This window comes from Muscardinus avellanarius (assembly GCF_963383645.1).
Source record: "Muscardinus avellanarius genome assembly, chromosome: 1".
NCBI lineage: Eukaryota > Metazoa > Chordata > Mammalia > Rodentia > Gliridae > Muscardinus > Muscardinus avellanarius.
In genome coordinates, this window is record NC_137786.1 from 207459572 (window position 1) to 207476637 (window position 17066).

Genomic DNA, 17066 nt, shown 5'->3' on the forward strand with positions numbered 1-17066 from the left:
AACTCCCGTTTCACCAGGAAAAGAAGACAACTCATCTCGGGTTGGTACTAACTTGAGTCTGCATAATAAACCTTACTAAGTGACCTCTACCTTTAGCTAGTTGTCCTCATCTATTTGCCTTTCCACAGTTGACTATCCCCAGAAACCCAGACCATTTTTGTTGTCATCACTTCCCCACAATTTATCACCTTTGTTAAAATAGTATTCAAGTTCTCAAGACTAACCACTTCTTTGCGTTATCACTTCCTTCCTGTGAGGCCTCATGGGCATGTATAATAAAACTTTTCTTCTGGTAATCTGTCAGTTTAATTCACAGGCCTCAGCTACAAGAACCAAGGGGGTAGAGGGACCATAGTTTTCCACCCCTATAGAGCCAGTAGTGGTAAGTAAGAGCCAGGGGTTTTGACTCAAACTGGGACCAGGCCCTGGATTGACACATATGTGATTATAAGAATGAAACTTCCTGAACCTCAGTTCAGTTTACAGGTCCTGTAAAGCTGCTGGGGAACTTTCCAGTAAAACAGTAACAACAACAGTGCTATCAAATAGAAGGCAGGAATTGATTTTTTCAAAGCACAAAATCATGAGGGTCTCATTCAAGAGTTGTTTCTAAGGTTGGCCTGACATATGTCAAAGATGGTGTGCAAACAGGCAGGGTAAATAGTGACTCAGCTGCAGAGCTGAACATGAACCCTGTGGCCATATTACCTTGACGGCCCTGAGCAACTCAGCTACCTTTTGCAAATGTAGTTTCCCCTTCAGCAAAGTGAGGTAAGAGGACAGATGGAAATGTACGTGAGACAGGGAGCTCAGAGTCCTGCACCCTTATCACAATTAATATGGCCTCCAGGCAGCTCTGCCTTCTCAGCATAAGAATCCTTTAGCCAGAAGAACCACGAGCAGTAGATGTTTTCAGAAGCAAAAGAAACCACTGTGGGCTAGTAGGTTTTAAACACTGATAAGGGACTTACTGTACATAAATCATCTAGACCGGCTGAGGACTGGGATATATAAAGCTAGTTCATTCTCTCAGGAGGCCCAAACAGGTGAGTTAGGCAGGCTCTTACTTTATCAGGACACAAAACTTAGTCATGGGGCTGACAAGGAGGGTATAAGAGGAATATACCAGACCTTTCCCTTTCAATGTTCTAAGTCAGTTCGTATTTCTTAGGGCTCATATGAGCTACTCTGCTCAGCCTCTGGCTGTGGGCATGGTCAGTACTTCCTCAGAAAAATCCTATTGAAAGAGTTATAACCAGTCATTTGCCTTGGAACACAGGATTATAGGTGATATTAGGAAAAAGTACTGAGCCAATAGGAAGCATGGAACACCAAGTCTATGTGAGGCTGTGATAAGGAAGTCTCTGTTTCTCTATATTTAGGTAGTGACATCAACAGATGAACATTGATACACACACACACACACACACACACACACACATATATATATATATATATATATATATATATATATATATATATATTTCTATTGGTGCACTGTAGCCCCACATCAGTTCAGAGGTGGTGACATACAGGCACATACAGCACTGGGTAGGATTCCCCCCAGCTCCCTCCTCTTCCCCATACATGGCATCCAGATTGGCGTTGATATTCTCACCTATGTACGTCACATCAATAAAAGTGTTTCCTTCATTAATTCTCTCTATCCCCCCTCCTCTAGGTCATCTCCATCGCTCCATGGGGGTTTCTCCTCCATTATCTGACATCTCCCCGGTATCCCCAATCACTCCCCAGCTTCTACATATGAGAGAAAATATATGGACCTTTATTTTCTGTGACTGGCTAGACTCGATGTTCTCAAGGTGCACCACTGTCCTGCAAATGACATAATTTTGTTCTTTTTTATTGCTGAGTAAAATTCCATTGTGTGTACATCCAATAATTTTGTAATCCACTCATCTGTTGATGGAACCTAGGTTGGTTCCATAATTTGGCCATTGTGAACTGTGCTGCTATAGACATGGATATGCAGGTAACACTATAATATTCTGAATTTCAGTCCCTTTGGAAAGATACCCAGGAATAGTGCAGCTGGATTATGTGGTGGATCCATTCCCAGGTTTCTGAGGAACCTCACACCAATCTCCATAGTGGTTACACTGATTTGCAACCCCAACAACAAATGATTCTGCCCAAGACTTCTTTCAGTTGCTACCACTGAGCACACTTCACATGCGGTTATCCATCCGGACCAATAACCACTCTTATCTATTTGATTAGATTTTATATTCAGAAAAGCATAACGATTACACTGGTGTCTAGAAGATTATATAATACATTTGATTTGTCTGATTATATAATGTAGCTTTTTTTTAAATTAACAAAGATGTTCTTTATTCATCTGTAGAAGTCAAGCTATGCTGTTAAATGTCACCAAGAATATAGGAATACAGATATCATTAGATCTGCTGGATCTTGAAAGGTAGATACCAGTTTTTAGGAAACAGGCAGAGATTCCCAAACTTTTAACATTTTTGACTATGGTAATAGCCCTTAAAAACGTATTTTATATTATGTATTCTGGGTCAGGTAGGAACGAACACGATGAACGCAGACAGGTAAAATGTGCTTGCAGATCCATTGCTATGAATGACGGCATCCAAAAGTCTCCAATGATAGCTCCAAGGGTTGTTCTCACTGCATTCATTTGAAACACACACAGGGTCTTCAAACTAGTAACATTTAAAATAAGAACACCTAATACTCCCTGTCATGTGGCATAGAATGCTCATTCTTTAATTATTTGTGGCAAAGCTAAGGTATCCCACCTTTCCAAGGAAAAAAGGAAGGGGGCTATACCTTTAACGTGCCCCTGGTTTAGGCAATTAAACTTTTTGATTAAAATACAACAAAGCCAATACAACATTTAGAGACACAGAGACACTAAAATATCTGCTATTGACATCACTCTAAACACAGGCCCTGTGTGTTTCTATGCCCAGACATCTGGAAAGCTAACCCCCACCCTGCCATACATGTTCTAGTGGAGAACAGAACGGTGATTCCAATCACTCTGCAATACGAATCTCATTGCTTGGGCTGGGGATATTGCTCAGGCTTAGAGCAATTGCCTAGCGAGTGTGAGGCCCTGGGTTTGATCCCCAGCACCATAGTGAAAAAAAAAATCCTGTTGCTCCTTATTGACAGACTACATCTGGAACAGCCGAACTAAGAAGTTTAGGAACACATTTCATGAACAGAATCTTAAAAAGAATCACCTCTCTCTCCCAAGTACCAATCATCCTATTTAACTACATACAAGGAAGCAGAGGGAAAGACCTATGGGTCTGAGAATCTGTTTAAGCTGACACTACAAGGCTGGTCTTCTGCAGCTCAGAGGGAGAAGCGTGTAGCTGACTCGAGCCGCACACGCTTCGCTCTTCAGCTTCTCCCTGGGGCAGGCCTTCCCTGGGCACAGGACCGGTCTTCCCAGTCTCCCAGAGTCCCTCTCTCTTATCTGAAGTATTCAACTAGCTTTATTCTTTCCCAACAGGATACATTTAGAAAATTTAAAAAGCTTTAGAGTGCAGCAGCAAGGAAATGGGGAAAATATAGCAAGGGGGCAGCTTAGAGAATTCTTCCAGGTGTTCACTTAGAGATGAAGGTGCCAGGCTGCTACCAGGAATGGGGCCACCAGCAGCATCGTCTTCCCAAATCTGGTGGCCGTCCCAGTGAGTTCCCGGTTACACAGGTCCCGCTGGCAGCATCGGTAGGATATCGAAGTATCTCCCAATTTTCTCATTATGATTTCCGCACTGCAGTCATCATCCTTCCAACACTGGCGAACTTTTTGTACCTCTGTGGAGAGACATACAGGGGTAAGTAATCAAGCAGGTAAAGTTCTGAACCTGCCACCTCCATTTATGGAACTTGCCCTATGGCAAAAGAGAGATCTAGAATAATCTTCCCAGCTGGGTCATAAAGGGGAACAATTAAGTAAATGATGAGCTACCTCTAAATGGAACTTTTTCTGAAAACCCAGCTGTCTTTAGCCAGTAAACTTGTATGGGGTGGAGGGGATGGGGGAGGCAACAGGCATGAACGTTGTTGCTTAAGAGGGAAATTTGGTTGCAAATTAGTGCAGCTATCATGGAGATCAGTGTGAAGGTTCCTCTGAAAACTAGGAATGGCTCAGTGAGGCTTTCGGCAACTTAATGAGACCCTGTTACAAATAAAAAGTAAAATAAAATACACACAATGGAATTCTACTCAGCAATAAAGAAGAACAAAATCATGTCATTTGCAAAAAGATGGAAAGGCCTGGAGAACATTATGTTAAGTGAGATCAGCCAAGCACAGAAAGAAGAGGGACATATATGTTTTTGCTAATATGTTCAAGCTAGAGCATATTAGGGATACCAGAGGGACTCCAGATAATGGATGGGAAACCTCAGTGAAGCCAGAAAGGAAGGGGAGGGGAGGAAGAAGGCTGAGGTTTATTAATGGAAAAGCTACATTCCAATGTGTATATACATGTGAATATAACATTGTTAACCTGGACACTCAGTATTGGGAGGGAGGGAAAAGGGGAAGGGGAGGGGGAAGGGCACCAAGTACTGTGTGAATAGATGCCATTGTCAACATGATCCACATTATGATGTGAGACTGTAGTGCACCAATAATAAATTAATTAATAAAATAAATAAATAAACATAGAGCTGGGGGTGTAGCTCAGAGGTAGAATGCTCCTGGGTTCAATCCTTATCACAGAAAAAAGAAAAGAAAAGAAATAAAGAGAAAATCAAGCTAGGAATGGAATGATCCAGGTATATCACTCCTGGGCATCTTTCTAAAGTGACTGAAATCAGAATATTATAGTGATGCATATCCATTCTTAAAGCAGCACAATTCACAATAGTCAAATCATGGAACCAGCCTAGATGTCCATCAACAGATAAATGGATTACAATATAATGGGATATTCAAACAATGGAATTATTTTTTATTTTTATTTATTTTTTTGTGGTGCTGAGGGTGGAACTCTGAGGCTTTCTACCTCCAGGCTATACTCCCAGACCTATTTTATATTTTATTTGGAAACAGGGTCTCACTAAGTTGCTGAGAGCCTCACTAAGTAGCTGAGGCTGGCTTTGAACCTGCACGATCTTCCTGTCTCAGCCTCCCAAGCACGGGGATTACAAACATGCGCTACCACGCCCAGCTACAGACAATGGAATTCTACTCAGCAATAAAGAATAAAATATGTCATTTTTAGTAAAAATAAGTGGATCTAGAGAATATTATGCTAAGTGAGATTAGCTGAGGAACTCACTAAATTGCTGTTGCTGTTCTGTGATCTTCCCGACTCAGCATCCCAAGTACTAGGATTATAGACATGTCCCACCATGCCTAGCCCAACAGATTTTATACTGGATAGCTTAATCATAATCCATGCAGTTACAGATGGAGGGTTAAATAAGAAACTGATGACAAAAATGTTTTCTCTAACAAGTGCACAAGAGAATTCAAGTACCTCAATCAACAAACACTAAGATAACCCTCGGTCTGGAGGTAAAGTCCACATGGGATAGTAAATCACAGTAGCTCAGGCAAAACCCTACTGGTTGTTTCTGCAAACAAATGTCCAAGTTACTCAGGCTGGTGAGGCAGAGATAGAGCAGGCTTGACTCCAACTTAAACAGAACCTTTTCCTTCCTAGGTTCCAAAGCTCTGTGTCACCGCTTCTCACTCAAATGCCCCAAGAAGCACCATCCTGCTGGAACCACATTCAATTCCTAACACTGCGTCTGTGCCCTGCCCTCCTGTAGAAACAGCTGAGACATATACCTGTACACACACACACACACACACACACACACACACACACACACACACGTCCCTTGTGGATAAGGGTCAGTTGAAGAGCATAGCTCTAGACTTGGTAGGCTAGTGGGCTTGCTAACCTGGCACCTCTAAATGGAGCTCACCTATCCAATGTGAGCTAGTTTAGAAAGGCCACCGGCCTGCACTGCAGGAAAGGGCCTTTACTGTCACAGCCAAGGACTGGCTGCTTCTTTCTCCAAACTCACCAGTGAGTGTGTTGGGGGTGGGGGGCGATTCCTAACACTATGACTTCAACTCCATATTTAACTTAGGCTGGATCACTGCCACTGCAGTTGGAATTCTCCACTGCCAGAGCTCTCTCCAGCCAGGACGGAGTGAGAGCCTAGGTAGAATGCCGCTGGGTTCAATCTTTATCACCAAAAAAAGAAAGAAAAAAAGGAAAAGAAAAAGAAAGAGAAAAGGAGAGGAAGAAAGAAAGAAAAGGAAAGAAAGAAAGAGAAGAAAGAAAGCTAGGAATGGAACGATCCAGCTATCTCTCTCACTCCTGGGCATCTTTCCAAAGGGATGGAATCCTGAGAGCCTGGGTGCTGTACACCCAGCTCTGGCAGTCATCGGACTGCTTCCTTCCGAGGTTCCTGCACTTCCTCTTGTTCCTCCCTAGGTTCCCTCCAGCACTTGAGCTCTTCCTCTAATCCCCTGTGATTCCTTAGTCAGGTGCTCAGACTTTTTGGGGTGATGTCATGATTTGTCATGCCTGCCCGCTCTGGACAGTTTTGGGGAGCATGCAGTGCTTGTGGCTTGGGATGCCGGTGGAGCATTGCTTATGAAATATACTTGAGACCAGAAGTATTTCAGATTTGGGAGGGTTGGTTTTGTTTGTTTGTTGAGTATTTGCATAATTTTACACATTGAGCATATCTAATCCAAAAATTCATGATCTGAAATGTCCCCAAATCTGACACTTTTTGAGTGTTGATGTGACACTCAAAAAGTTTCCTATTTCTGCATTGGGGTGTTCAAACTGTACAACAGAGTCCTGTGTGAATCGAAATTCTTTGTGACCACGAGGGTGGCATGTCAGCTCTCTAACCTGAACTTTGTGGTCTGTAAACTCAAGACGGTATCTTCTGCATAGGGATGATGTATTCAATGAAAATATATATAAGCAGTACTGGGGACATATAGGAGGCGCTCACTGAAGTGTGGCTGTAATCCACTCATACATGGATTACATTAAGCCCTGATGAACAGGTGAAGAGAATGGAGCAGTAGGGGTGCCATCCCTAGAAAACCAAGCCCCTCCAGATGACGTAGCAAAAAGCTGATTATCTGTTGTCCTGCTGAGGACAAACATAATAGACATTTAAAGAGGGATTACACCAGGCATGATGGCGCCTGCCTGTAATCTCAGTACTTCAGAGGATGAGACAGGAGGATTGGAGGTTTGCTATCAGCCGCAGCAATTTGATGAGGCCCTTTGCTACCTAGTGAGACCCTATTTAAGAAATAGGGCTGGGGTGTAGCTGCCTGCTCTGGGTTCAGTCCTCAGGACCACTGAAAATGAGAGAGAGAGAGAGAAAGAGAGAGAGAGAATTAATTGTGCTTATAGTTACAATGTCCCAGGCACTTGTCTTAACTCATTTAATTTTTTAACAACCCCAAGCCATGACTGCCATTATCCCCATTTTACAGATAAGGAAACAGGCACAGGAAGCATGGTGGGTAACTTGCCCAAGACCTATGGGCAGTTTGTATCTGAACTGGCGTTCCAAGCAGCTGGGCTGGACACTGAAGCCAGTCTCTTCATCAGTCCCTCCCCTGCCTCCCCACTGTTCCCCAGCGCACAGGGCAAAGCCATCTCCGTGGCTTCTGGTCTGCCACCCATCTTCCTGGCAAGGGGCTGGCTCTTGTTGAAAGCTATTTGTAACACAAGTTAAGCACCAAGTTAGTCTAAGTTATTACTCATCCGAATTCACCATTGCCTTGGTCTGAACTTGGTGACTCAGACATACCTCTCTCCCTTCACAATGCCCACTCTTTCAATAAAGTTTCTAAAAAATGCAGTCCAGCCTTTATTACTGTCTTGTAGGTTGATGTGTTTCTTATATATACATAGTTGCAACATAAATAAATAGATAAGTAAGTAAGTAACTAACTAACTAACTAAGTAAGTAAGCAGAAGCCCAATAGGTATTTTAGTGGAACAGAATATTCGGAGGCCTGGAAGATGAACAGCTGGGCTTAAGCCTCATCAACCAGCACAGACTAGCTGTGCTACTTTAGGCTAACTTTGTAGCTCACACGTACTAACTTCTTTTACGGATTCTTATCATCCTAACAACACTTACAGAGCAGATATGTCTGTTCATTAGCCACAGAGAGGTTGTTACTGGAGGGCTCTGAGTTGACTCATGGAATTGAAAGCTTAAGAACTAGGCTTAAGCCAGGTGTGGTGGGGCACACCTGTAATCCCAGTACTTTCAGCTGAGATAGGAAGATTGTAGGTTTGAGGCCAGCTTCAACAATTTAGCAAAATCCTGTTTCAAAATAAAAAATAAAATAAAATAAAAAGGACTGAGAGTATAGCTCAGAGGTAGGATGTCCCTGGGTTCAATCCTTAGTACCCTACATGAACACACACAAAGAACTAGGTTTAGATGGTACAGAGACCAGAGCAATCTAAGGGATTCGGGAACAGGAGGCTTTTCAAATGGCCACTGTGGTGGTCAATGCTGTTTGCTGGCAATTCTTAATCACTATGTTAAACCCTTTTCTCTTGATACCTTTAGCTGCAGAGGCATAAATATAGGCTTTGCTCAACTCCTTGTTGGCTAGGGGTGGCCACAAGATACACTTCCAGCCAGAGGATATGACCAGAAGAAAGTCTGAAGTTACCTGGGAAAGATTTTACTTTCCTAGCAAGAGGACAGAAACAACCGAAGCTTTCCCTTTATTTTCTCTTCCTGCTTTAAATTTGGGTGCAATATGTGAACTTTTATAGTCACTTTGTGTTAATGAGGGAAAAAAACAAGAATAACACAATACACCAGCCTGACATTGTTGAACAATTGTGAACCAATGCCAGCAGTTGTTTATCTCTGAATTGTTTATGCGGGAAAATTCAAATTTTATCTGATTATACTACTCCAAGTTGGGTGATGTGTTCCTTGCAGCTGAATACCTTCCTGAGAGACTCATAATTTCAACAATAAAATTTCTATCCTAGCATGACTCTACTCAAGTCAAATTTCAAGGAGGGCTGTAAGTTGGGAAGGTTACCTTTGCCTAGAGGAGGGAAGGCTATTTTTATTAACAGTCCCCTTTGGACTTGAGGAACCAGAGGGAAATACCTATGGGTCTTGGAACCTGCTCAAGCTGTCACTGCCAGGCTGGTCTTGTACAGAGCAGGAGAAGCACGTAACCCACTCAAGCTGCATGCGCTCACTTTTAAACTTCTTCCTGGGTTGGGCCTTCCCTGGGCACAAGACAGGTCTTCCCAGTTTCTCAGGGTCCCTCAGGGTATTCAACCAGTTTTATTCTTTCCCAACAGGATGCAGTTGGAAAATAAAAAAAGGCTTCAGGGTGCAGCAAGGAAATGAGGGAGCAGCTGGGAGAATTCTTCCTGGTGTTCACTTAAAGATGAAGGTTCTGGGCTACTGTGCCACCATGCCTAACTTACATTATCTTTATTTTTAAAAAGTATATTCTACTTTTAGAGTATTTTTAGTTTTTTTTTTTTTTTTTTTTTTTTGTGTGTGTGTGTGTGTGGTACTGGGGTTCCTAGAAACCCTTCTACCTCTGGCCTACACTCCCAGACCTATTTTTATACTTTTTTTTTAAAATTTGGAAACAGGGTCTCTTAAGCCAGAGAGGCTGGCTTCAAACCTGTGTAATCCTCCTGTCTCCACCTCCCAAGCGCGGGGATTATAAGCGTGCACCACCACATCTGGCTAGAGTATTTTTAGTTTTATGTTAAAACTGAACAGAAAGTAGAGGCCCCTTGTCCCCTGAAACACAACCTCCCCACTATCAACAACCCAACCAGTGTGGTACCATTTGTTATTACTGACAAACATACACAGACTCATCATTATCACCCAAAGCCCACAGTTTATATTAAAGTTTCTTCTAATGTATATTGTACTGACCTGTTTTCCATCACTATAATGAAATCCTGATGCAGACTAACTTTATAAAGTAATTAGTTTATTTCACTCACAGTTCTAGAGGCTCGAAGTCCAAGATTGGGCAACCCCATTGGCAGGCCTCTGATGGGGGCCTAAAGGTAGGAGGATGTGTGACAGGGTCATATCTCAAGAGAAGAGGCCAGAGAGAGCTAGATGGGGCCAGGCTCAGACTTATTTAAAACAACCTTTCCCAAGAACTACCAAGTGACCACACAAGAACTACTTTAATTCATTCTAAGGGCTGGTACCCAGGTAACCAAAGGACACCCTACTATGCCCTAACGGTGTCACTTCCCAATACCATCACACTGAAGACTCAACCTCCAAAACATAAAACTTTAGAGAGATAACATCAAACTGTTGCATAAATTTTGAGGGTTTTGAAACACATAATGATACGCATCTACCATCATACAGAGTAGCTAGCCGCCCTAAAAGTCCTCTGTGTTCCATCCATCCCTCCTTTGCCTTAGCCCCTGGCAGCTGCTGACCTGTTTATTGTCTTCATATTTTCCTTTTTTTTAAGAAGGTCATGTAGCTGGAGTCATAAAGTATGGAGCCTTCTGGATTGGTTCCCTTGACTCAGTAGTATGTGTTGAAGCTTCCTCCCTGTATTTCCATGGCTTGATAGCTCACTCCTTTTTAGTGTTGAATAAAATTCCATCATCTGGATAACCAGAGTTCTACCCTTCATCTACTGTAAGACCACCTGGTTACTTCCAAATCTGGGCACCACTCCTTGATATTGACACTGGGAAGAGTTTATGATGGGTGTTATGAGTGAAAATAAGCTTAAAATCGGCTTTACCTTTATCTCTTAGAAATGTTAACCTTGTATACCAAGACTACCCTGAAACTGCCATTCCTCACCAGTATCACAATTACCCATACATCTACTCGATCTAGAGTAAGACTTCTGTAAAAGCAGAAGGCATGTCTTTGCTGGTGTCTTTCCTCTGCCTATCACTTCTTAAATTTGATTTTAATAGAACTTGTGGAGGCAGAGATTCCATAGGCTAGCCAGTTTGGAAAATGCAGACTGGACAGGACTTGTGCATGGTAGCACTCCCCACCACACACGCACAAGCGCCTTGCTTGGTTCTCCCGATAACTCCACTCCCCTCTTTGATCTCTTACCTCCTGTTTGTCCTCTGAGCGCAATTTGGGTGCCCTCAGGACTCTGTAGGTACTATATGCCCTATGGGATGAGGTAGGGACATAAAGTTGTTTGTGACATCTGAACGGGCCTTTGTGCTAATTTTTGTATATGTTCTTTCTTCATCTTTGCATCCCTGGCCCCTAGCGCAGGGCCAGGCACACAAAAGGCTCTTGAGATTGTGCGAGGCAGCACGCTGTCACTGTTAAAAAGCCCTAGTTTTGGAATCAGATGGAATTCCATGCTCAGATCCCAAGCTGGTTACTTGAGCTTAGCCCATGGCTGTATCTGAGCCTCCAGTTTCTTCACTTACCAAATGAGAATAAAAGATCAACCTGAGAGGTAGGTGGGAAGCATGGAATTAAAAAGATGTATAGAGAGTACTTCCTGCCTAATACACAGCTCATGTTAATCAACGGTTTAGCTATTACTAAGAAGTAGCTAATAGCCATTAGCTGTTACAAGCTATGACTTGTTGAAAACAAGTCAAATGAGAATTATGCACAAGTTTTCCAGACTATCATCACCCCATGGTGCTTAAGAGACAGAGAACAGGGAGGCTCTTACTGGAAACGGCGACAATACAGGTATCAAAGTCAGGCGTACAGGTGGTGGTTGTATTGCAGTAGGAAAGTGGGTCGTGACAGTTGTAGCACTGCAGGCTAAAACCTAGAATCAGAAAGAAGATTTGTCAGGATCTGTTAAACCAGCACTGAGAATCCCGCAGAAGCAGAACAGAGTTCAGCACCACCATTACTATGGGGTGATGTCAGCTCTTCACCCCGTGGCTGCCTGAGGAGCAGCTGCCATCATGAGGGATACAGTAACTATGAGGACCAGGCATTCATGACCAGCCAACTCCTGCAGAGGAAGCAAATAGCCATTCGTGTCCTTCACCCTGGGGAGGAGGCAACAGTACCCAAGACAGAAATTCAGGAAAAAGTAGCCAGAATGATCAAGCCGACACTGGTGGTCATTTTTGTATTAGGACTCAGAGCCCATTTGGGCAGTAGAAAAAGAGCTGGCTTTGGCATGATACATGATTCCTTTACACAAAGAGTAATGAGCCCAAACCTAGACTTGCAAGACATGGCCTATGTGAGAAGTAAAAGGCCTCAAGGAAATGGCAAAAGGAAAGCAATAACAGAATGAAGAAAGTCAGGGAGAGGGATGGTCTAGACCAATGTTGGTGCTGGCAAAAAGCAGAAGGAATAAGAACCCTGCAATGAATCTGTGACAAATGTGCAAATTTATCTGAGTACGCAAATTTTTCCATCAGAGGATTTATCAACTTTATTTTTATTTTATTTTATTTTGAGGTACCAGAGATTGGACCCAGGGGCATTCTACCTCTGAGCTATACCTCAGCCCTATTTTTTATTCTTTTTGAAACAGGGTCTCACTAAGTTGCAAAGGGCCTCACTAAGTAGCTTAGGCTGGCAGCAAACCTGTGATACTCCTGTCTCAGTCTCCCAAGTACTGGGATTACAAGCGTGTGCTACCACACTCAGCTGATAATTTATCAACTTTAAAAAATTTTAAAGACAGGGTGAAGTCAGCAATTCATAGAGTGCATCTATTTCCAAACAGGTTTGCAGCGCTTCAGTCTTTCGAAGCTCACACAATCATTCCAGCAACATATTTTGGATCCAGGTGGAAGTACAAAGGGAATATCCACATTTCAAAATCCATCTAACTGTGCTAATGAGCAATATCCTTATAACCTGCAACTTGGAATTGAATAGTCTACAATGTAGTTACATATTAAATGGAAAATATAAAGAAATAAAGTAAGAATTCTGCAAGGACCTTCCAAGCAAGAGTATGTGTCTCAGTCAGGATTCTCACTACTATAATCCAAAACACCTGACCATATGATGTAGAGGAAGGAAGATTTATTCTCTCATAATTTTGGAGATTTCAGAGGTTCCGTTCATATCAAGGCCAGATCTATGAAGCTTAGGGCATGGGGGTGGAAGCCAAAGGAGTGAAGAGGACAGCTCTGCTCTCAAATCATGAATACCAGAAACAAGAGAGAGCAAGCAAAGGGATTCAAAAAACACAAGCGCTGTCCCCAGGGCCACACCCTCAGGGGCCGCCTCCGCTAGTGTCCCACCTGCTTAGGTTACCACCCAGTAAATCCATTACAATGGATTTTTCTACTGATGAGATCACCACCCCAATGACTTAACTATGTCAATTCTGAACACTAATACATAGGCTCTTGGGGAAAATTCTATATCCAACCATAACCACATGCTTAGTTAAAGCACCTCATAGACTGAAAATGGGCAGTACTTATTTGTGTAAAAATGATGTTTCCAAAGATAAAATTTCAATTGGGTGTAGTTGTATACACCTGTAATCCCATTACTTAGGAGGATGAGACAGGAGCATCGCAGGTTGAAGGCCAGCCTCAGCAACTTAGTGAGGTTCTCATGAATTTATCATTTCAAAACAAAAAATAAAAAAGAATGGGGGGTATATCATGGAGGCAGAATGCCCCTGGGTTCAATCTTTACAGATCATTATTCACAGATGATCATGTACAACTGATTTGGTGACAGGGAACACTAATTTTGAACACAAATTAAAATATTACCCCCCTAAAAAGATCCCATTCCTTTCCTCAGCTGACATATACATTTCATTCAATTATTACAGTGTGAATTTTGTCAATCAGAATTTTATGGAAATCTGTTTCCTCTTGATATTTAGACAAGAGCCTATATAATACCCTTTTTTTGTTTGTTTTGTCTTTTGGCCTGACAAGCCTAAAATGGCCCTTTACAGAAAGTTTAACAACTTTTTTTCTTAATCACTGATATGGTCTCTGCTAAGGGATTGAGCCAAGGCAAGACCAGAAGCACAAAATAGTCAAGGGTAAGACAACAGCTGCCTCCTAAGCTCATGTGGGTGGGGCAGCTGGTCACAGTAGAGATACTGAAAACAAGGGTCAGTTTACATCAGAGGCAAACTGCCTCCAGTTCCCTAATTCAGAAAACAACTATATTTGTCAGTGACAAGAAAAAGGTAAGCTACAGTCGACATTTGATGGGGAGAGGCTGAGGAAACAAAAAGGAGGAAATCTTGGTTTCTGTGGATGCGTCTTTGTCTAGTGTCAGAGAGAAATATCTTCCCACCACATGACTCTTACATGTGAAAGGACATTTCTTTCTTTTCTTTTTCTTTGCTTTTCTTTCCTCTTCTTTTCTTCTCTTCTCTTTTCTTTTCCTTTTCTCTTCTTTGTGCAAGGGATTGAACCCAGAGGTATTCTACCTCCAAGTTACACCCCCAACCTGTTTTTCACATATTTATTTTGAAATAAGGTCTCACTAGGTTGCTCCGGGTGCTGCCTGTAATCTCTGTACTTGGGGGGCTGAGACAGGAGGAGCACAGGTTTGAGGCCAACCTCAGTAACTTAGTGAGGCCCTCAGTAACTTACTGAGACTCTGTTTCCAAATAAAAAATTAAAAAGAGTTGGGATTGTAGCTGGGAGGTAGAATAGCCCTGGGTTCAACCTGAAGAAGAAGTAGAAGGAGAAGGAGGAAAGTGCTGTAAGCTTTAGCTGCTCCCACTATCACTGTGATCATCATTGCCGTAGCAAAGAAGTTTCAGGATGGTATTGAGCTCAAAAGGTTCTGAGCACAGTGGGACCGAAAGGCACTTGCACGTCTGTCTAAGGACGGCACCACCGTGGGAAACCACAGGCTAGGGTGATGCTAGGCTGCTTAGTTCTTCTACTCCCTGAAAAAGGCAGCCCTGTAACTCAGGATGGGCTGTTACTCAGGAAGGCTCCCCACTAAGAGCAAGGCCACAGCACAGGAAGAATTTGTCATCCACCCCGTAACCTGTAACTCTGGAAGCAAAAGAATGAAAGCAGCCCTGGAAGAGGGACCAGGGTAGAGATGGAGGCCAGGGGCATCAGTGAAGTCCCCTGGGACGCTCATGACAGAGGCCGGCAAGACAAATGATCTGTGTCCGGAGACTCTGGACCACTCACCTGTGTGGCAGAGGACAGCGAAGACCAACAGGAATTTGAGCAGGACGAGTTCTACTTTTCTTCCCATTGTGACTGTCCACAGAGCCTGGAAGGGACAGGAAGAGCTGTCACGGGACAACAAATGATTGCTGGTGATCTCAGAAACCAAGAGCTGGAGGTGGAGGGCCTCGGGAAGTGTGGGAGGGGAGCTAACAGAGGAGGCGAGAGCAGGAAACTTCCCAGGCTGGGTGCCATGGACCAAGGGTGCTCGCTGGCGGGTAGGGGAGCTCTGGATTTATAACACACCTTTATAATAGACAGGGTCCCTTACCCAAAACCCCTCTGTGATTAAATGCATTAGAAAGAACTGGCTTGCAAGGGAACAGGAGTGAAACAGTGTGCTTGTTAAGGGCGAAGGCTTTGGAGTCTAATCCAAAGGTCTCCAAACAAGGCCTTGAATAGTTCCGGCTCTGTCACTCCATTCTGCATTTAGTAAATGTGGGGAGTCACAGTCACCGCATAGCACAGTGCCTGGCCAAAGAAGGCCCTCAAGTAGCCACTACTGGCATTTTAATTTTCTTTTATTTTGAAACAGGATTCACTAAGTTGTGGAGGGCCTCATTAAGTTGAGGAGGCCCTCCTTATGTTATGTGTGGCCAGGAGGAAGAAAGTATCGAGGGGGAGAGTAGCAGTAAGTGACGAAGGAAGATAAACACTCTGGATTGGAAGAGTAGGGAAAATCGTGACCCCAGAGCTAACGCAGCTCTCAGCTTTCCAGGCCGGATGGGAGTGTTAAGACTTAGCTTCAGCTTTGCAGCGACTGGCGGGTAGTCACTGAAGCTGCTTCCATGCTGAGGCTGCAGGAGGGCAAACTTGGGCAGCACGATGATGCCAAGGGTGTACTGTCCCGATCACATGAAGACCAGGTCCTTGTTACACACTACAAGCGTGAGCTTCCAAGAGCAACTTGTTTAGGTGGAGTGTGTGTGGGTGGGAGGCAGAAAAAAGATTAGCCGATTGGCTTAAGGCTATTTTATAAATGCCCTAAAATGGTGACTATAATTAGCATGTAACAGGATTATTTATGACTTTTCTTCCTGATCCTTTGTCTTTTGCCACCAACCCACAAGTATTCTATAATAAACCAAGTATTACTTTTATAATCAGAAATATCAAGAAACTGAGCCAGGTGTGGTAGCACACACCTTTAATAATCCTAGCACTTGGGAGGCTGAGACAGGAGGATTGTAGGTTTGTGGCCAACCTCAGCAACTTAATGAGGCCCTCCACAACTTAGTGAATCCTGTTTCAAATTTAAAAAAAAAAAAATTAAAATAGGGCTGGGAGTGTAGTTCAAAGGCAGAATGCCCCTGAGTTCAACCCCCAGGACAAAAACAAACAAACAAAAAAGGAAAATTCACACAAAACAAATTCCTTTTTAGTACCTCATATCAAATATATCTTTTAGTAAATCTGTTTCAGAGATTCAGATTTTAAATACTCAACCTCATGGTCTGAAACACCATTATATATTAAAAGAAAACAATGCCCATAAGTGAAGTGTAGATAAGATGGTGGGTGACAGCTCATGAGACGCGTCCCAAAGGCACCAGAATCTCCCTCTCTAGATGCATCAGGACTCATTAATAACGCTGGGTGTGTTCCTAAGGACTCTTCTAACAATATTGCTTTTGTTCCCAATGAGGTTTAATTCTTCCAAAGGATGCACTACTGGCAATCCCTAAGCAAACAGTGACACGTCTTTTTCCTCTGACACTAAACAAATATTGGAAACTGTCCAAAATCACTCCAAATAGGATGCATAGAAAAGACAGGTGAACCTCTTGGAAAATACCATTCTGGGGTAGTGGAACTTACTTTAAGCCAGCCATAGGCCGTAAGTTCATGTTCTTTTGTGTGTCTCATTAACTTGACT

At 43.0% G+C, this 17066-nt stretch overlaps 1 long non-coding RNA gene across 1 annotated transcript; it reads right to left on the minus strand.

Annotated features, from left to right (window-relative positions):
• Nucleotides 1–3790: 3790 nt before the first annotated feature.
• Nucleotides 3791–15171, minus strand: LOC308273686. The gene is made up of 3 exons (XR_013961697.1): nt 15152–15171; nt 11716–11817; nt 3791–3819 (listed from the first exon to the last, which is right to left on the minus strand). It is a non-coding gene; the product is annotated as an uncharacterized lncRNA (long non-coding RNA).
• Nucleotides 15172–17066: the final 1895 nt, after the last annotated feature.